Source organism: Sparus aurata, chromosome 6 (genome assembly GCF_900880675.1).
Source record: "Sparus aurata chromosome 6, fSpaAur1.1, whole genome shotgun sequence".
In the NCBI taxonomy this organism is placed as follows: domain Eukaryota; kingdom Metazoa; phylum Chordata; class Actinopteri; order Spariformes; family Sparidae; genus Sparus; species Sparus aurata.
The window spans coordinates 31,227,281-31,248,466 of NC_044192.1; the positions used below are offsets into that span (position 1 = coordinate 31,227,281).

Genomic DNA, 21,186 nt, shown 5'->3' on the forward strand with positions numbered 1-21,186 from the left:
TTGTCAACGCTAATGCTAAATTGTTTGTCCTCTGAAGTGTAAACAATATGCTAAATTTGGACATTTTCCCGTCACAAACTTATACTAGAAGGAATCTCAAAGTCCAGTGTGTAGGATTCAGTGGTATATTGCAGTAGGGTTGGGCGATGTCTGACAAACTGGCATTTCACGAATGTCTACAGTGAAACATCGTGATGGAAGGTGACATCGTTGCTTATGAATGTGAGACAGCGTGTCCCCTCAGTGTTGTCTTAAGGCAGCAGTTGCTTATTAGCTCCTCCTCCACCATTGCTCTGACATGAATCTCCAGCCGCCTGCAGAGGAAACTCCTGCTACCACCGACGTACATTCCTGTGCCCGGTTTGAAAGCATCCTCATCTCTGCACCACATGTCCTTTACCTTAGCTTTGTTCAGCCTCGTGTGCACAAAACAGCTTTTTGCCGACTAGCCAAGGAAGCTAAGCTAAGAAAAACTGACAAAAACAGCAGCCAGTGGGAAAAGAAACACTGCTGCCACAAATTTAACCGAGTGTTGTAGGTTCGCCTAACTTAGCTGGTTTAATAAGAAAATAAGGAATGGGATGTGGAGACGTAATGTAAGTCCACTGAGCAGCAACACACTTCTTTTTATATCCTCTCCCTACATAACACAAACAACAACACCTCTTGCCCTATGGCAACTCTGAGGGGACACACCTCTTAATTGTGCTCTCTTGCGGAAAGCCTTTTAAATCACAATGTTACGATGGTCAGGGGTTAGTAGGAGACGACTAATGGTGATAGCTATTAGGTTGGGCCGATGGCATCGTCCATCAGCTCAAAATACCCATCATCACATCCTTCCCTACGGGGGCTGCTAAAGACGAGAAAAACTGTGAATGGTCCTCTCTAGAGGCAGCGTTTGATTGGTCCCTTCTGAGCTACTGTAAAAACATGGCGGTGAAACATGGCGGACTCTGTGGTAGAGGATCTGCTTTTTCTGTAGATACCAAAAAGCTGATTCTACGGTAATGAAAACAAAACAATTCTTAGTTTCAGATGATTAAACAATATTAAAAATAAATTCTGCCAACCCCCTAAATCCTTCATACTGGGCCTTGAACATTAAACATGATATAAACTGTTAGAAGAAGTTTATAGCACGATGGAAAAGGGAAATAACTCTGTGAAAACAGATATTTCATCAAGACAAAACTGTGAGAATAAGCAGCGCTATCCTTCCCAATTTTACTAATGTGTATGTCAAAATATTTAGCTGCAATCCCCCAAAATATTACTTGCGAAACTCAAGTTACACTTCACATATGTTGTCGCTTAGAACGGTCTGTAACGTCTTCTAACGAGGATGACACTGCTCAAATGCACATGTCGTTATTTTGGCACATCACCGCACATGTCCTACTTACAAGTCACAACATGCTGACGGAGGGAGAGACAGAGAGGAAGAAATGATACGGACAAAAAAAGAAAACGAGTGTAAAGAAATGAGGTTGAAGCTGCACGAGACAGAAAACAGACACACTCCTCCGACGAAGCCCTGAGCTCCTGAAGTGTTAAGACTCCCCCCCTCCCTTCACAAAACACACACACACACGCACAAACACTCCACCTCACCAGATCACTCCAGACAAAAGTTCACATCCTGGGGGCCCCAAATCTCCTCAGATAGGGAGACGGGTGTGAGGCGCAAACACGAGATATCCACCAGAATGGCTGAGATCTCAAACGATAGCATGACAGAGTGCGGTAAACCTCCCCCCCTGTTGTTTGGTAAACACGGCATTACCATATTTCAGCTTTTCCCGACAAACGTCAACACGCACACACAGACAGAGATCTCCACACTGAGCGGCGTAAAGCGAACTCAAACATCTCCGACTTGTTGCCGAGTCCAGTTTGACCTTCAGCTGAACTGTCCTCTTATTGCTCGCCGTGCTACAAACCACTCAAAACCCTGACAGAGTGCACCTGTCGAGCCCCCCCCACCCCACCCCGCCACCAGTAACAACCCTCCCACCCTCGGGCTCCACATACAGTACACAAACAAGACAACCACACCGCATTCAGGTAATTATTAAGCCAATTCAATACAGCATTTGCATACATGCAGGGGGCTGCAGTCTGGTGAATGATTGTGTGTTTACCTTCTACGATGACTTGCTTATTTAAAGCAATCTTCAGTTCCCGAGCCGTGGTGGTGAAAAAAAAAACCGCCTCCTTTGCCCTGCAGACACATGATAGAGAATTACTTAGTGTGGTGAAATAATTACCTCTGCAGATCAGATGCCATGTCATCATCACCCAAAAGGAACACAGAGTACTGTGGTGTAAACCAGCGCTGCCCACAGGTTGCTTTTGATCAGAATTCATAGCGGCGCAAAAAAAAGCAGTCTTTCACGTGTTTGTCAGATAGAGATCAATTCCTGTGCCGTTAGCTTTCCTTTGCCTTTGTTTCAATGGAGCCGTTTCGGTCGGGCCTACCTTCCGTTGCAGCTACACCACCACGTCAGTTCTGAGCGGGACGGAGGCACCTGTCGTTTATCGTCCTGTAGCCGACTATTGTCCACATTTCCATCTGCCTGTTAACTACAACTACACCCACCGATGATAGCAAACGAACAATGGGGCTGTCTGATGCGAGCGAGCAGTTTATTTGCAAGACAAAAACTCTTCATATTGCACACAGTAGGGGCCCTTCTTGCTCCCCCCCCTGGTGGTGAACACAGTGTACCTGTACCTGCTCTGCCCTGACTCAACTCCCCCTGGGCGGCCCTGATCTGCATGCACACAGCTTTCCTAACTGAGCACTCAACCCAGGCAAGGAAAGAAGGGGGGGGGGAAAAAAAAAAAAGGAAGAGAGAAGGAAACAAAATCTTATTTTTATGGTAAACTGAGAAGTGACTGTGGGGCAATATTTCAGGTGCATTTGAATAAAAGCATTAAAGCATATCCAAATACGAAAGGGGGGAGGCTCCGACTCCCTCTCCCACCGTTCCTTTTTGCCGTTTACATTTGGCAGTCAAAACTGCGGCCAGGCGCTTGTGCGAGTGTTTATCTAAAGCAGACTGAGCACAGATAAAACAACACACTGGTCCAACTTGCCCGGTTGCAGCATTAATTATGTGTTAAATGCCCTCGTTGAAAACGCGAGTCAACACGCAGCTCGCTCTGAACTCTACTGAGGGTTGAACAATCATCGAAAATGGACCATTCCCACCCAACTACCCTATTATTGTGATTCATTACACTTCAATTAACATATCATCAATGCAATCGTAAATCAATGGCGAGTGGTGACAAATGACAGATATTTTCAGTTTCAAACTACTAAACATCATTAATTCCCATCACCTGAAAGAGCCCCGGGAGCTAAATGAGTTTACCCAACGCATAACATCCATTTAGATAAATGTTCCATCATTTTAATGACGGAAAATTTGTATTGGAGAGAAAAGGCAACAACGGGATCCTGATAGCAGCTGTACGCCTTTTCTCCTTGTAATATAATGCCCATCTTGTAATGCCTAAACAGATAATTGTCTCCATTTCAAACAGCACAAGGCTGTAATATTGCCATTTAGAACAGTGGGGGTGCGGAGAACGTAGGGTGAGGATAAACAAGCACACGCTGCTTCGCCCGGTTGGGAAAACCGAGCCCATCACACACTCCCACATTGAGATTTTAGGGAATAGAACAACTCCTGGTTGAGATAATTACCCACCTGGGTGGGTTATGTGCATGCTCTGTAAGAGGCTTAAACTGAGAAGATGAATCAAAATGCAACAATTTCAAAAGACAAAGGAAACTAAGGAGCATTTTGCAAGGTTCCCTTGTAAAGTCTTGTAGGTGTGCGGTGTTAAACAAAGTGGAAAATAGCACAACAAAGACTTTTGACGGAGAAATATCTCGTGGTAGTGTCACAACTTTTGTGTGCGCGACCGCTAGCCTGATACCTTCAGAGGATCAGGTGATCCAAATAAATGTTTCCACTCTCTATGCAAATACCGCAGGCTTCACTGTAATTGTGGGAGGGGGGGGGGGGAAAAAACATGCAAACACCCTATTTTAAGAGGCAGTGGACAATCAGAAGGGTTTTTTGCGATGGTAATGAACCGCTGCGGCTACATCTGAGCGCGAACAAAGACTCATTTCATTCCGTCCACAAACCTGTGAAGTGGACTTCCCTATTTGCGGGGAGGGGGGGTCACGGCTTCACAATATGCTCTCTAGTCCCAGGTATGTTATCGGTGCCTTTGGCTTTGTTGTAAGATTGCATGTTCAAAATATGAATTAATACCCCTCCACTGAAACGTACCCGATCCCAACAAAAGGCCCGCATTCACTGTGGACAGCTCTTCAGCTCCTCTAATGGACAGGCTCTCCTCTCTCTTCACACGGCGCACACAAAAAGATGAGGGCCCCATGAATATTTACCACTAAGTAAAGTTATTCCATTAATTACTCCGAGCACGCTTAATACTGTATCTGTGGCTACTTCTGTGGCGGCTCGTTAATGAACCTTCACACATCATTACCATATTAATTAATGCTCAACTCAATGGTTGTCAATAGGAGGCTGCCAGAGTTGTCTCTCGCTTCTTTACAGCCTGTGCAGGATGTTTCGATCACTTAGTATCAGCACCTGAATGGATTCACACCATCTATTTATCATGCCCGGGCCTACATGTGTGTGACTAAAAGAAACAGAAAAAAAAAAAAAAAACCAAGGAAAAGCAGTGGCCCTGGTTAACACTCCTCCAGGCTGGTGGATCCGTATTAAGAGCATTGTGTAAATAAGAAGAGGGCGTAGTTGTGTCGAGTCAGTGATATCTATATACAGGGTCACTGGTGTTTGTTTTTAGGGTGTGTGCAGCAGATTTTCCAAGTCACTGTCTGTGCTCCGAAACACAGGAAAATCTAAAGCATGACTCACTTCTCAACAAACGCAGCTGCTCACTGTACGATCTGATCCGCTGCCGCTGAAAGGGCTGACTGCACACTATTCCCCCCCCCCTCCTCTTTTCTTCTCCTCTCTTTTATTAAGAAGGACTGATTAAATGAAAAACATGGCTAAGTCTCGTAAAAGACGGAGAAAAAGTCGGCGTTCGAAAACAGAGGAAAAGTGAAAAAACAAGCAGTGTTTTTGATGTGATTGGCAGGATGCTGGCATTATATTGTAACACCCACACAGACTGTAAACAACAGCATTTTCTGACACGCAAACAGACTCAAAACCCACCAATTAAACCCAACTTCAATCCAGCCGGCCCTTATTCTGCCTGCTTTTTTTTCCCTGATTCTTTTTTTTTTTCTAAGCTTAAAAGGCAGCAGCGCAGTCTGGTGAATGTCAGGCCTGTCTGATCCCCCCAGATTCTTTGGACCTGCCCTCACATTTTGCTGAGCTAAGAACAAAGTACACAGAGTGCACACAGAGAGCTTTGCAGCCTTAATACCAAGGAAGTGGAATTTCACTCCAAACCCAAAACAAACAAGGCCACACATTTCTTCACACTATTTAAATGAGCTCATTGAATACAGAAAGTCCTATCAGGTTGATATCCAGTGCACGGTGTCTTTGGGAAGTCTAATCTATTGATCCGTGAGACAAAAACAGCAGAAAACTTTGTGAGTGATTGTGTCTGCTGAGGAGTCACAGCCGGGGCATTCAAAGGTTTCTCACACCTGAAATTACGTCAGTCAAAAAGTTCAACCCTAATCACACACACTCATTACGCAATCCTTTTTTTTTTTAAAAAACAACCCCTTTTCCACCTTGTCAAGTAGGAGGACTGTCAATTCTACCCCGGCGTATCAAGTTTCCACTCTCGCCCGGGTCCCGGCTCCTCTCCGACCACAGATCCTCTGCGCTATTAATATCAATAAGCTGTAGATTCCATTTCCACAGACAAAGACAAAGGGAGATCGAGAGGCGACGACTGAGGGGGGGAACTAATACCCTCACGCATCACCATGGGGTTAGCGCTGACTGTCACCTCCAGCCTCCAACCCTGCTGCTGCACTGACAAAAGGGAAAGATTTCTGCACATTAGCTCACACGTATACACCTTCAGCACACCCACATCAGGGCTACGCAAATACAGAGTTTTCCGCTCATTTGTGAGTTTTAAACTTACAGATTAAGGTTAAACTAAACACCCGTTTTGTTCATTCTCACCGCAATCAAGATTTACTGACGACAAAACTAAGTTTTTTTGTCTTTTTCTTTTTTAAGGTGCGGTACACCTGACAAATGTGAACATACATATGTACAACATGGCACAAGTAGGGACAGAGGGAAAAAAAATTAAATATAATAAAATGAAAATAAATAAAATAAATGAGACAAAATGTAAAGTGAGTAGATTAAATAAATACATAAAAATAAGAATAATAATAATAAAAATATATATACATATTTTCTCATTCAGGCTCTTTGAACACGCAGGCTTCATCTCTATTGTCTGTGCTGAATGCATTTAGGCTTGAAGTTTCAACACCCACATACAAATAGGTCAGCGACAAACAATTACTTTATTACCTTCACCAAGGAGGTTGTGTTTTGTCATCGGGATGACACAAATACTACTGACAGGGTTGCAACCAAACTTGGATGGAGGATGGGTCTCAGCACAGCATACACCTCATTAACATTTGGTGTGGATCCAGATAAAAGGGACGGATCCAGGAACTTTTCTGACTTTATTTAGAAGTTTTAGCTTAAAACATGGAAAAATGAACTGAATCAATCAACAGCTCTGACATTATGTCGAGGACAGAGATATCTTTCGTAGTAAGCATGCTAATTAGCTAGCCCCTCACCTACAGCAGCTACAGTTAGCACCAGTTAAAAGTTACTCTGGTGTTATGCTGCAGCCCATTTTTTTCTGATTTGACGCAGAATACAAATCTGGATCTAGTGGATTTAAATGTTTTATTTGACATTGGATTTGCCTTGATGAAATCAAAAGGGACTGTTGGGTCTTGGCGAAAGAATGCACTCTACTGAGTGCCATTCTAGTTGAATTATTCTGTCAACTACTGTCTTGATTATCAAGTGATTTGTTTTTTTTATCTCATCAGTGTCAGTAAATAGTGAAAAATGTCAATCACAGTTTCTGAAAAACTCAAAATGTCATCTTGAAAATGTCTTATTTTGTCTGACAAATAGTCTGAAACTCAAAAATATTTAGTTTACGCTTATATAAGATACAAAATAAAATTCTTAGAAAGAAGAAGCTGGAGGCTGAAAATATGTTCCGGCGCTACAGACAACCTAAACTTGTTATGACTCATCCTCCGGTTTTATAGTTAAACCCATTGCTTTATATCTACTGTACATCACATATACCAACTCTGTCAATCACTTAAAGAACACACCTACAAAACACATCCGCATGGAGGGCATGCACGCGCACACACACGCACACACACACACAAACACATCCACCAGCGTCCCATAAAAGGCGTGAGTGGGAGAAGAAAAGTGTGGAAAGATAATGAAATCTTTACAGACTTACCCCTGAACAGTTAAACAGACTTTTATCATGTTCGTGAAACTGTGTATTGATGCAGAGTCCCTCCAAGCAGCGAGTGTTTTCAAATCCACTTCTGAAGAAGAGGAGAAAGCTGCCAGTGAAAGTAGCAGGTATGGAGTAGTTGAAGTAGTGTGTGGTAGTTGAGTGTGTTTGCACGTGTGTGTGTGTGCGCGTGTGTGTGTGTGTGCGTGCGTGTGTGTGAGAGAGAGAGAGAGAGAGCCAGAGTCCAGGCTGCGGTGTTGAGAGGGACTGGAGGTATGTGGGCCTAACACAACAAAAGCTGGTGCCCTGCTCCAGATTAAATATGCAGGAAGAGGGCCCCTTTGCATAAACACAAACACTCTGCAAATGAAGAACTGGCTCAGAGCAGATGCCTGCTGAGAGCCCTACCTGTCCTGGCCTCTTTTAATTAGACAAGAGCAGGCAGAACAAATGAACATCAACACGGTCACACGAGGCAGAACAAAAGGAAGGGGAAGGAGGAAAAAAGAAAGAAAATACTTCCTCAGTCCTCCATGATGTCCTTAATGAGAAGAACAGAAGTTTGTAGAAAAAACAAATGTGCAAAGATTTCCTAACTGAAACTACTTTGTTTTTTTTCTTCTTCTGCCGTGATTGTCTTGTCTGATACTGTGCATGAGAATTCTCCTTTCAAAGAAAAGGTTCACCCGAAAAGGAACATTCCCTCATTATCTACTCATCTTCATGCCAATGGAAAGCTGGGGAAAGTTTTTGTAGTCCACAAAATATTTCTTTCTTCTTCCTCACGGCAAAGGTTTGCAGCGTTGCAGCCTTCTCCCAAACAACTGAGGTAGACGGGGATTTGCTTTAAAACATATACAGAACAAGAAGCAGAACAACAGCTACACAGAAGACCCCAAGATCCCAAATGGATCAGAAAGACGTTATTTACACCTTTTTCAGTCTTCACTGCAGCAGCTAAGCTTAAAGCATTAGCTCGCACCCTTTCTGGAGTGAGTGCATGAGCTCGTGTACAGTGGACAAGCCGTATGGAGACACTTTTTAAGTCCCAATCCACTTCAAATGTGTTGCGACGCTGTTTTGACGTGAAGTTCCAGAAATGTTTTGTGGGCTACATGAGCTAATTATTTTGCCAATGGACTTTGTCAGATTGTTGATAAAACTCATATTGAAACAAAACCATTCAAGGATGTGACCAGAGCATGAAGACTTCAACGTGAAACTGCTTAATTACAACCTAAAACACTAATTAAAACATAAAATATCAAATTTAATTAATTTAAGTGGGTCATTTTTTTCTTCTTTTTTTTTTTTGGTGTGGCTCTTCATTAAATGATGTCCTGGATCTAAAAAAAAAAAAAACATAAAATAACACACCTTGTGATCCTTTAATACAACTTTACATACGCTGCTCGTCCACACACCTCCTGGTGGAAATGGGGAAAAAAATAAAAGCTGAATTTCAATCAGCATAAAAATTGATTTATACTAAGGTCCATTGTCCATGTCTTTCTTTTCTAAAGCCTCCCTCTCAGTCTCTTCATCTATCTGTCTGTCTTCCCCTCTGCCTTTTTTTTTTTCTCATTTAGGACAGGAATGCAGAAGCGTGTGGTGTTGGAGGGGAGGGGGGGCGCTGTCAGAGTAAAAAAAAAAGAAAAAAAAAAGAGGAGAATGGGAGCTGAGCCCCTCCAGAAAATCTGCAGAGTGGCGTCAGATGCTGAGTGACACATACTGATGTGGCCAGTCAAATATGTCATTTTCATGTGAAACCCTCTCGAACGGATCACTGGGGTGGGGGTGGGGGGGGGAAAGGGAGAGGTGACACTGGGCGAGGGCAGGCTGTAAAAAAGGGGAAGAGAGGGAGAAATTGAGGGGAGTCGGAGAGCAGGAACGAGAGCTCTGGAAAATAAACAGGGTGTAGGGTTTCAAAGGCGAGTGGGGGGGGGGGGGGGGACACAGGCATTCCATTGTTCAAGCCAATTATCAGTGGAAAATAATAACAACAGATGGATCCAGAGCGGCCAACTTGTGCCGGAGCACCCTGGCGCTGGAGAACAGATGATGAAATGTGAGAGTGCTGGCGGAGGGGGGACGCTGCCCCACAGTCACACACACACACACACGCACACACACACCAGATGTGAACTTCCACAAGGACAGCTTCATATGTGCTCTCTGGCCACCACTTGCGCCGTGCGGACTGGGCATACCAGACAACGGCTCGGTCAACACCTCCGCGTGCTCCGAGGAGGCGTCTCGAGTCAGATGACACACATGGCTCCCGTGCTGCCGTGTGATAAATCCAAATGTGTGCGTTTCTTTTATGCTCAACAGCGCGGGGTCACTCGCTGGCGAACACATGCTTGTTGCTGTGAGTGCTGTAACAACGCTACAACGAGGAGCGCGGAATGTAGACATATCCTTTCTATTCAAATCGGCCGCGTATCCCACATGACCTGTTGTGATGTTTTCATTTGATGTCTCACAGGTAGGCAGATGCAACAGTGCAGCGGAGGCAGACCTCATTGACTCGGGGCTTCATTCACAGATCGCTCATATCAGCCACGGACTGACAGGCGGCGGAGGGGGCCGCAACCTTAAAACAAAACCAATTCTCCCCGTGCCTTGTCAAGGGTGGGAGATGTCTGCGCGATAGCGGCACAAAAAGATCCGCCCGTCCTCTTTCACAAGAAAAGAGAAGTTTTCGTTTCATTAACTCCAGACTAAAGCGTAATTATCTCCCTATAGACCTTAATCACCAACAGAAGGATAATAGAACAAAAAGCGGGTTTCTTCTTCGGTCATTAAAGTTTTTTTGTTTTAATGTTGTTGTTCTTTTTTCTCTCTCCTCGGCGCTTTAGATGAGTCAATCGAATAATGCAAAGGAATCACGGGGGCGCAAGTGAAGTCTCATTTTCGAATATTGCCGGGTGCAGAGGGCGAGAGATTATAAAACTGACTCCTTTTGCTCGAGCGTGCCAACTTTGACCTTTTTCTATCGGCTGTTTTGGCCTGTTGACCAGCGGAGTAGAGGCCAACGTACACTCACCGAGATGACTGGAGTGGGAAATGACTAAAATGCTTGGAACAAAAATCAGGTTAAACATCAAAACACCACTTTGGAATTGTGTATAATCTAAACGACCGAGATAGCTTGAAGGTGCTTGTGATACTGAACCCCCCCCCCCCCAAATGATAAATCCCTGGAGGATTGCACATAAGGAGAAAAAAAAAGGATGGAAAACTTTGCCTAGATTTAATTAGCTTATGAGAAATAATTGCCATTAGCAAATCTCGTCAAACGGGGTTGAGGCATTTTGCTTGGGAGGGAGGGGGGGGGATAAAGTCATATTTTTGGACGACGAGGAGACAAAGGGTTTTCAAACAGGAACCGGCGAGCCATCAGCCGTTCTAGTGCGCTGAGACTGAGGTCGAGTTAATTAGACTATTGTCATTTTAATCAGGACAGCTCGGCGGCCATCACTTCCTGAAAGAGCCAGTGGACTTTAAACGGCTGAGGGATTCTTGCGTATGTGCGTGTGTACTGTATATGTGTGTGTGTTGGGGCCCGGGGTGTCACCCAGCTATGGGTTACGCAGTATGGTCTGGTTCTCTCACATGCTTGGAACATTAATGAGCTGGAGACACACCAAGGAAACAAAGACGCCCGGAGGATCACCAGGGGAAACTACTCGCCTCTGCTCTACTCATGTCTCTGTTCATTTGAAAATAATTTAAATATCAAATATTTGAAATAATTTGCTTCTCCCTGGCTATCAGATTTTGAATAGAGACTCTTTCATGTCTTGGTTATTATGTTCGTCACTGGCATTAGCATTTAAAACATAATTAATGTAACCATATTTCCTAGGTGCTTGCCATTATGTTACAATAATGGTTTATTTTTTTTCTGATTTCCATATTTTATGAATACAATCGGCAGTTCGTAATAACAAACCAAAGAATTGCAAATGATATATCAAATCTTTGCTGAATATCATTAATCTAAAGGGAGTTTTAATCAAAACTGACAAAAGACTGGATTTAACCTCCTCTAGGCCCGCTCGATGAAATTTACTTTGCGACACCTTTAGTGACAAAAAAAAAAGAAAAAAAAGGTACAGCAGACAGCAGTCTGATCTGAGTTCAGCCACCCGCCCTCAGAGCGAGAGCAGGGAGGTGGAGCTGAATACTAGAGCTGGCAGAGGAGCTCTGCCAATCAGCAGGGGTGATAAAAGGGCCAGCCCAATATTAACACCAAAACATCTTTGCAACTTTTCCCCTGGCCATAGTTCAGGTCATCAGTGGACAAGGTGACAATGATAACCTGCAGACAAACGCTGGTGAATGCCCCCCCTGTGACACCGCCATCAGCCCCGGGGCAGGACTGGCCAATGACACGAGCCGAGCGTCTGAGCACAAAGTCGACACGTGCAATATTTCATATTCAGCGACCTCAAGGGAAAGCGCATTAAAAAGGGATCGGAGCGGTTCCAGCACATTTGACTCCATGCCACTTTTTACTGTGTCTGTTTATGATTATATTAATAGATCCCTAAGTTCATCGTTTTTAACATCAGCCATTAATATTTCACAGGGAGTTAATATTAATCTGATCAGAAATTATCTTCCTTCAATAATTCAATATACACATTAATAATTCAATAAAAAGAATGTTCAGCATATTTGCAGGGGGGGGGGGGGGGGGGGGGGAATGGAGACATTCAATAACTAAATGTGAGAAAAAATTAAGCCGAGGAAGTCCCATTACAGCACCAAGTTAAAGCTAAATCTAACCGTCAGGGCTATGGCTGCTTGTTAGCGATAAAAGCTAACAAAAAAAAATTAATGAAATCATGAAAAAAATAATAAAATAAAAAATCATAGCAACCTTGTTTCGCCGTAAACTCCTCGGTAATCCCGAGTTAAACACACCGACTAAAGAGGGAACGGCAGGTTGCTGTATCTACATGTGTACATTCACAGATAAGGAAGACACGCAGGCTGTGAAGCTTCTGCTGCTCCATTAAAAGCCCTGAACGGCCCGAGTTCCTCCGTAAGAGATTTACAGGGATTAGATGGTGAAATAAGGGCCTAATCTTTATTTGACAGGCAAGCCAATCTCTGGCTCACTGGTCAACCCCTTGCGGTAGGCCCCTCTCTCACAACTCACTTTCCCCGCTACATACCTCGGGCTCATTTGCAACCACATCTAGCGTGCGCATTGTGCCTCGTATGAGCTCTCAATCCAATTTTCATGCAAAACAAGTATCATTTTTCAAGGGAGAAGTGTGCAGACGCACAGTGCTACAAAGACTTATTCCATAAATGATGTCCTGTATTGGGTCACAGCCTTACCTGCATGTGAGTACATCTTTGTGGCTATTTCCTTCGGTAATTGTCCCTCTTTTTTTTTTTTTTTTCAGTCCAAGCTATGCCTGATTGAAAATCTAACCAATTTCCATGTGCAGTTTAATGACAGACGGAAAGAGATATTTCATGGAGATGTATAGTCGGGACTGATAAACTATTAATCACACTGCTGGACAATGACACCAGCTAAATTTAAACACAAAGTGAAAAAGCGTCGAGTAACAGCCTCCCTTATTCCTTAAATTATTCATTACTGGGGGCTGTTATTGCACAGCATATAGAATTAAAAACGAGAGATTCCTCTTAATTACAGTGTGCGGCGGCGGTGGCTACAGATGTCACAGCCTGTACCGACGGTCCTTCACTATGTTTAACCCTGTCACATGGTGGCCGGGGCCTTCTCCTGCCCCTCCGTCCTTCTTCCTCTCACCGCCCCTTTGTGTCTGCCAGGATGATGGAGAGTGAAGATGTGTTATACGTTATATGTGTATATACGTTAATGATTTTAGTGCTTTTGCATTGCATTCCAACACATCGTGTTCTTCGTCTGTTCAGCTATGTTGGCAAATACACTGGTTAATATAATGTGTTCCTTTGATTCAGCTGTGGAAGAGAATTCTTATAAAAGTAAGATCTACCAGACACCAAAAAACATGTGCAAAAGGTTTTCTGATCAAGATTTCTGTTATGGTTTTGTCTCCCCAAAGCCTAAAAAATCTATTTTTTTTTTCTTTGTTTTATTAAATGTTCAGCTTGAGGCAAAGCTAGGGGAGATAAATGATATACCATCATTAATACATAGTAACTTAACAGTTAATTAAACTTAAATTAATGGTTATTTAACTGTCAACAAATAAGCAAATGTTAATTGAGTAACTGTTTATTGTAAAGTTGCAACTAGTTTTTATACACCTTTACAATTGCTTATTTAATGGTTTATGAAGCCTTTCCTTGTTTGTTAACAGTTAAAACCGTATTAAGATTATTAGAGATTTACCATTTATCAATGATAGGTATAACAGAGTTTCACAAAAGCAGTTTTTTCATGTCAAAAAAATATTTCTAGGTTTTCTGGGACCTGTAACCTGTAACAAAAATCTAGATCAGAAACCCTTGTGTTTTACCTTTTATTTTGAAATTCCGGGGTACAGATTGTAAAATACCGCTAATCTTGGTTAACCTGTGGCTCCATTTTATCTGATCCTAACACATGAAAGCTGAATGAGAAGAAATTTGTTGTCACTCAGCTCGGCTCTACATAAGCAGCATAAGGTACGGCACCTTTTTCAAATGTAAACACCTTTTGAGCACCTTGCGTAACGCTCACTTTGATTTTAAATGGTCGGCAACAACCAAGAATAAAAACACACTCAGTGCTCAGTGTGTAAACACTCGTTGACATCTGTGACTACAAATTAGTCAGGATTCAGTTGTGCGGTGGAAGGAGAGCGCACCATTAGCAGCAGCTCTGTCAGGTGGCAGATTATCTCTGCAAGTGGGCCATGTCAGTGGTTTACTCTCCTGTGATTTTGCCTGTAACTGAGGCGGGCATGTTCCTGACGACCAACTTCACAATGTTGCACCAGAAGTTTGAACTTACACCCGTCACCTAGTTTTAAAGTAAACACACACGCAGAAAACAGTCCGATTTGAGCACAATTTGATTGATACGATTATACATTGTACATTGTCATATACATTGTCAAAAACAAGTTCAGGAACCAAATCCCATTTCAGACGCTGTTGAGCTGTGGGGCACTCTGCTGACTTTTTGTTCCATGATCCGTCCTCATGTTTTGTAGGATCATGTGCCATGTTAAGACAACACTGCAAATACGTAAATACATTGTCGACGCAACAGTTCGTGCAAAATGATGCCACGCGTTCTCTCTCCTGTCTCGTTACTTGAGAGGCAGTCAGTTGCATTGACGGATGTAAATGAAAATCCGATCAGAAAAGACAGATACTGATGTATTATGTGCAAAAATGACTCTTTAATTTTCATTTATGTCTAAACAACAAGCACACAAAGTCTGTGGAGTTATCACATGTCAGTTTCCTCTGACTGGCATACAAAGGCTTTGTTTGTGTGCTCCACATCCTCCCCTCAGTGTTTCTCCCTCACTATCTCTCTCTCTCTCTCCCCCTCTCTTCCTTGTATCGCACCCAGGCTCGCAGCAGCAAACAGAGTTGTACGCAAATGCTAAAAGCCCATAATGCATTATATTGTTTGGTGTTAACATTTGAATATTTAAATGGGTGTGTTTTAGATCTAGATGTTCCCATTTCAATTTCCATACACTGTGCATGCTAAACGCAGACAGTTAAGTTAGCCCACATGGCAGGTTGAAGACTTTGTGAGCATATTTGCATCTGTTCTGCGCAATATTGGTTCGACACACCATCGTTTTTTATGATGGTGTTCTTGCTTTACACACACACTTGTTAACAATGCAAGTTACCTATGTTTAATAAATGACTGTATGTGGCCTGTGTCAGAGCCACGGAGCTGAATGTGTGAATCACCCACGTACATGCCACTTAACCAAATTGGCAAAGCTGATAAGCCATATTTACATAGCAGTGTTTCTGGGCGTGATTACTATCAGTAAAACTTCCCCCCTACGCTTTAATGGAAAGTTGGGATAGAACTTAGTGTGGGTTACAGCTGCCCTCAGGAAAATAGCTCAATTACACGCGTGCATATAAACACTCATGTGGCTGTCGGAGTGGTAAACAGATGTGGGGTGACAGTCTGTAGTACATGATCAGTCAAGCAGCTGTTGCTGCACCTTCGTTCATTCACTTGTTCTGATGATGGATTCCTATTTCTCCCCCCACAGCTCGCCATGCAGCCGCACTATTTGCTTATGGGGCAGTGGCAATGGGCAGATTAAGCTGCTGAGAATATCATTAACATGTTCCCTGAGTAAAGCTAACGCCTGCTGCTCTTTTACTGTCACTGTCAAACACAACAATCGGTTTGCGTGATCGGTGATGGACTGAGTGTGACTGCAGTCCCCGTCGCTGAAAAACACACGGCATCACCAACTTCTTTCCAAACTGAAAAAAAAGACAGCACAAGAGCTCTCACAATGATGTCATGTGATGTTATTTTGTCTTGGCGCGCGGTGCATTTGGACTCACACAGTGTATTGAAAAGGACAATCGCCTTCGGCTGTTGTCTCGTTGGGAGCCTACCTGTCACACGGCTGATATGACGCTCTTTGAATGCGGCGTGTACATGTGATCAGAGCTGCAGCGAGCGCCCCGCGTGACAAAGTGACTAGGGGTGTCAAAGCAGCCTACAAACAGGCCTGTCCTCTCCCAGACAGGAAGCTGGGAGCAGCAGAGGCGCTGCCTTGTCTCATCTGCCAGCAGCGCTCTCTGCCTCGTCACAGCAGCCATGTCTGATGGTGTGCACAACTCCGTGCTGGACGGCTGTTTTGATTTCAGCCTGTGTGACACATCTGTTGCTTGTCACGTTGCGTTGTGCCTGTCTGCAGGGCTGAGCGCGACCGGGGCAAATGCGGCTCTCATCCTTCTGTCCGTGTTTACAAACAGGGCTCGCGCTTACAAACCGGCCGGCATGGTCCGCATCATGCGAAAGGTCAGGAGGCCTTATGAGACACTACGTGCACCTGTGCAGCCGGTGTCACAAGCCATCAGTCCTGACGCAAGTGTGTGGCGTGTAGGCTGCGGAGTGTGAGTGCTCTGTATTAAAAGATGCATTATCTGCTAATAAAGCCTGTATGAAAGCTCTAGAAGTGATTGCAGTGTTGATTGTATATAATAGCGAAAGAAGAAAGGTATGGATCTTGGTCACTTTATTATCTTTTAAGTATTCTCCATCACGGTCTGATGTTTTTCTGAAGATAAATTATTGCCCTGCCTTGTCTAATTGAGGACATTTGCTACAGCTGTAAATCAAATCTCCATCTAAGGTGCATTCCTCACAACGTGCTCTTTATGGACTTTTAAAGTGCTTCGCAGGAGCATTTAAACAGAACTACCAAAATCAGGGATATTCTATGCAAGACTCCCACTGTCAGCTTAAATACATGAGCAATGACCATGGCTAATTGGATCCATCCCGTCCATCCATCCATCTATGAAGTACACATGCTATATCAGCGAAAAATCCAACGACATTGTTTCACTCAGCGTAAGGCAGGCCCGGCACTAAAGAGCCAGAAAGGTATTTATTAATGGGTTGTTACAGTAGCTCAGGAGGGCTGCATTCACAAGTGCTTCATTTCTATGTCCTTGTCTTTCCAATCAATATTCAAAAGTGCCTCGTAATTACACGTTTAGGATTCATTTACATGCAAAGTGCCAGTGTGGACATAAATTGCAGTGGAAAAGTTCCGTCAGTGAGATTTCTTTTTATTAGCATTATTTATTTGTGCTCATTTTCGCACCCTTTGCTATTATTATTTATCTCATCATTATTATTTTCTAATATTGAGATAAACAGAATAATTTCATTTGACATAAAACCCCCAAAAAATAACATCAAAATGAGAAACCTCAGGTTCATCTACTTTAATAATTTGCATGAGCACCAAACCCCAGCCTGCTATGTAAATGCAATCCCTCTTAAGAGGGTGGGGAAAAATTTGAGATGGCTCATTTACATCGTCAAATAACACAACACTCATACTTTCCATTTACTATCAGACTGTTTTTGCACTAACCTGGAAATTATCAGCGCGTGTATTTCCTCACAGCCGAGCCGAAGCGACAATAGCGCCGCAATACAAACTGAAAATGGGGCTGGATGGTGTACAACGTGATCGAACACCGTGACTGCCATTCTGACCGGCCTCGTCAGACCACAAGACAACACGTAGCCGCGTCGGCACGGCAGGGAGGCGCAACGCCGCTATGCGGCTCTAATATATTCAAAGAGGGATCATTTACTTAAGGCTTGCATCCAAGGATCAGTCTGGCCTTCATTAGCCTCAATCTGACACGGATGTGAACAACATGTTGGCTTGCCACATGAACACTGCCCCTCCTCCCTGCAGAACCCCAAACACTCAACTCCCCTCCCCTCTGTGAGACCTGCACAGCAAATTCCTCTGGAAATATCACAGGTTGTTAGCATTCCACAGAGATTTTTACATGGGTGTACACTCAGGCCTTAATTAGAGACACTATTTGATCATTCTGCAGCTGGGCTTTATTAAAAATACGGGTTCACGTCGGCCTACAGTCACCCCCAGCTCACTGTGAAAGAGCTCGCAGAGGCAGGAGAGTGTAGGAAACAAGAAAATGAATATTCATGACCTGATACATAGGGTCCCTGTACGGGAAATCTACACCCCAGCAAACCAGTATGTACACCCAGTTTAGAACAACATCTGGGTTTGCTGGAACATCTGACCGATATTGGCATTTCAATTCATATCACTAGGTGTCATCCACAAATAAGAAAGGTGGGAGGATTTTGTGTGGGGTTTCTTCTTTTTGTTTTCACTTTTATTTTGAAAGGCTGGCCTGATGACAAACTTCAGTAAGGTGTCTTTCATTAATAATTGTGTTAGTATTGAGGGTTTTAATGTCCTCTAAAGGACTGGTTATGTATATTACATACATGTATACATAAATATGTATATATCTCTTTTGCACTTTCTTTGCGCTACCTGTACTGTTAGCAACATACAGCAAAGCTGACGTGTACACAGACTCTTTCAGCCTTTACTTTTTAATGGTGATTTTGACCCTCATAGACCTACAATAATTTCTGGGGGGCCTGACTCTCCTGTAGTTATTTTGTTTTTCCCACCCTATATTAGCAGCCAGCATCAAGTGCCATAAACCATTTGATTCAGGAGAGCCTAAAGTGTTTTAATCTGGCTCTTATACCCAATTTTACAATTACTTTGTCTGAGAATGGATAAATAGGCCACAGTTAAAAGAAACAGCAGTAAGAATTTGGTGTTTTGTTTGTTCTTTTTTTTTTTAACTGTGAATTCCGACAGAACCGGAGGATGTTTCGTTTAATTGATTTGAATATTTTATTTTTTGTCTACACCTGACCTTTCCGAGCAAATTACAGACATTTATTATTATAGTACCCTCTGTGTTTTTCAGTTAAATATAAGTAAGTATATAGAAAGGTTCTCAAATACAAACAGAGGACAGTGAAACAAAAGTGAGATAAAAAGATTCTAAAAAATCGTTCCTTGAAGATGAATAACAAAAGTAACTCAGCTACAACCACTGCCCACCGGTCCAGGGGACATTATTCGCTGAGGAAATGAGTAAATGCTGCAGAACGTGATGGCGTAAGGACGTTCACCACAAAGCTCCTGACTGCCCAAACAAGCCGTGTGATATCACTGAAAGGCGTAGAAACTCCGCTTCACCTGAGTTTTTTAAGCATACGAATAGGGTTAGCAGGTCAAAAGTCATTAAACACTTTAGAGCAATAGCTGTTGTTAGCCTGTGACACCTACTTTCTTTGCACATGCTGTTGATCAGTACTGTCCTGTAGATTCACCCGTCTTTATTCTTTACCTCTCACTCCTTCATTCACTTCGTCTTGCCCTTGTTCCTCACTTTGTATATATATATATATATTTCTATGTAAGTATACTGAGAGCAATGTCAAATCAGAGTCATATCATTGTACCATTCACATTTACTTGGCCATTATAGTCCATTTTGCTTCTGATCTGGATGGTCTAAATGCTTTAATTCGGAGCTTCCCTTATCTGATCTCTGAAAAAACGTTCATGTTTTTCATAAGTAATACGTATTTGACTTGCATTTAAATAATAAATACCTGCAAACTCAATCAAAGCAGAACATTATGACCTTTAACAGAGGTCCGCCGACAGCCTCAGCCTAAATGTCAGCACAGAACCCGAAGAGAGGCGAAGAGATGTAAACTATATCTGACCAAGGTCGACAGGGGCCATAAAACAAACAGCGGGTTTAAGGTGAAGTCTTCCCTGCGTGAAGGTTAGCCATGTTCTGTGTTTACACTACACCGCAGGCTTTGAAATTGTTTTGCAGTGTGGAGTCTGCCCGGGGTCATTGTTTGTTTTTGACGTGTTTATACACCACACAAGGAGTAATGACTTCTAGGATAGTCAGGGGGATGCGGACGCGATCCAGCATGCGATCTGCGACTTTCCTTGCTTTGCAGGCTCACAGGCGGCTCTCGACGGGTCGACACTGACCTCGCCGCCGTCAGCGTCGCTCAAAGCGATGTAAATATGCGACTGCATGGGGAAGTGAGGGGACCGGTTACTATGCAAAACCTCCTCTTATCACATCAAACTCACAACAATTTCCATACAATGCCCTTCTTTAAAAGAGACATAAAGACCGGTCTGTTCACATGTCAGAAAACAATGATGAGGCTAAAGCCGAGCTGATCCATCGGCAGTGTTTCGGTGTCTCCTGACGTGCACAAGAAGTACTTACTTTGATCTGTGGCTCCACAGGATGTCACCCCTGGAGTCTCCTGGCTGGACCGGCAGGCAGCAGATATGGAGGGGAGGAGAGAAGAAGAAGAGAGGAGAGGAGAGGAGAGGAGAGGAGGTAGGAAGGAAAGTCAGGGGGTGGGTTGGGTGGGGGGAGGTGTAAGCGGAAAGAAAAACAGAGAAACAGTGGAAATGATTTGAAACATGAAGGTGAGGAACCGTAAGCAAACACAAGCACCTTATTACAGCGGAGCCACCTCAGACGGCTGAATGCTCTTCGGTGTGTGAGCCTACACACACACACACACACACACACACACACCTCTGAGTGTGGTGGGACACGAAACAGGTCGCCTTCAAATTAATTCTCATCAAGGCAGAATTAAATAGGTCTCACAGTGTCCCCCCCCCCCCCCCTCCCCCCTTCAAATATCTGTGGATACATATTTAGCATCTCAAACGAGAACTCCCTTGATTAAACAAATAATGACACATTCCAAAAACTGTAAATGAGTCCAAATTAATTTGAGAATTGCACTAATTGCATTTAAACACTGCTCCACCTAACCTTAGATCAAGCACTTTTTAATTACTGCCTTCTGAAGACTGAATCCCTGCAGTGTTGTTGGGAAAATATAAACAGTTTTACAGTGTTTTTTTTTTTCTTTATCATATTCGTATCATATATACATGAGGCTCCAGCAGAGTGAACACCCAGGGTATTAAAGTTGCCTCTCACAGTGGAGCTCTGTCATTCAGTCCCAGTGCCCCGTGCCCCTTAGCCTCAACTCCTTCCCTCCGTTTGCAAACACAGAGGGAAGAAACAGCAAAATGTGTTTCCTGAAAGGGAGGAGAG

At 43.4% G+C, this 21,186-nt stretch overlaps 1 protein-coding gene across 10 annotated transcripts in view; it reads right to left on the reverse strand.

The window, feature by feature from the left end:
* foxp1b (forkhead box P1b) overlaps positions 1-21,186 on the reverse strand; it is a 167,604-nt gene that overhangs the window by 104,127 nt on the left and 42,291 nt on the right. For 7 of the 10 annotated variants that reach the window (XM_030420388.1, XM_030420382.1, XM_030420381.1 and 4 more), the window contains exons 3-4: positions 20,332-20,375; positions 2,145-2,224 (exon numbers count right to left, since the gene is read on the reverse strand). The exons of 1 other annotated variant lie outside the window; for it this stretch is intronic. The gene's annotated coding sequence lies outside the window, so the exon portion shown is untranslated. The remainder of the gene's footprint in view (positions 1-2,144; positions 2,225-20,331; positions 20,376-21,186) is intronic. 2 more of the 10 variants (XM_030420377.1, XM_030420376.1) reach the window with 2 other exon arrangements.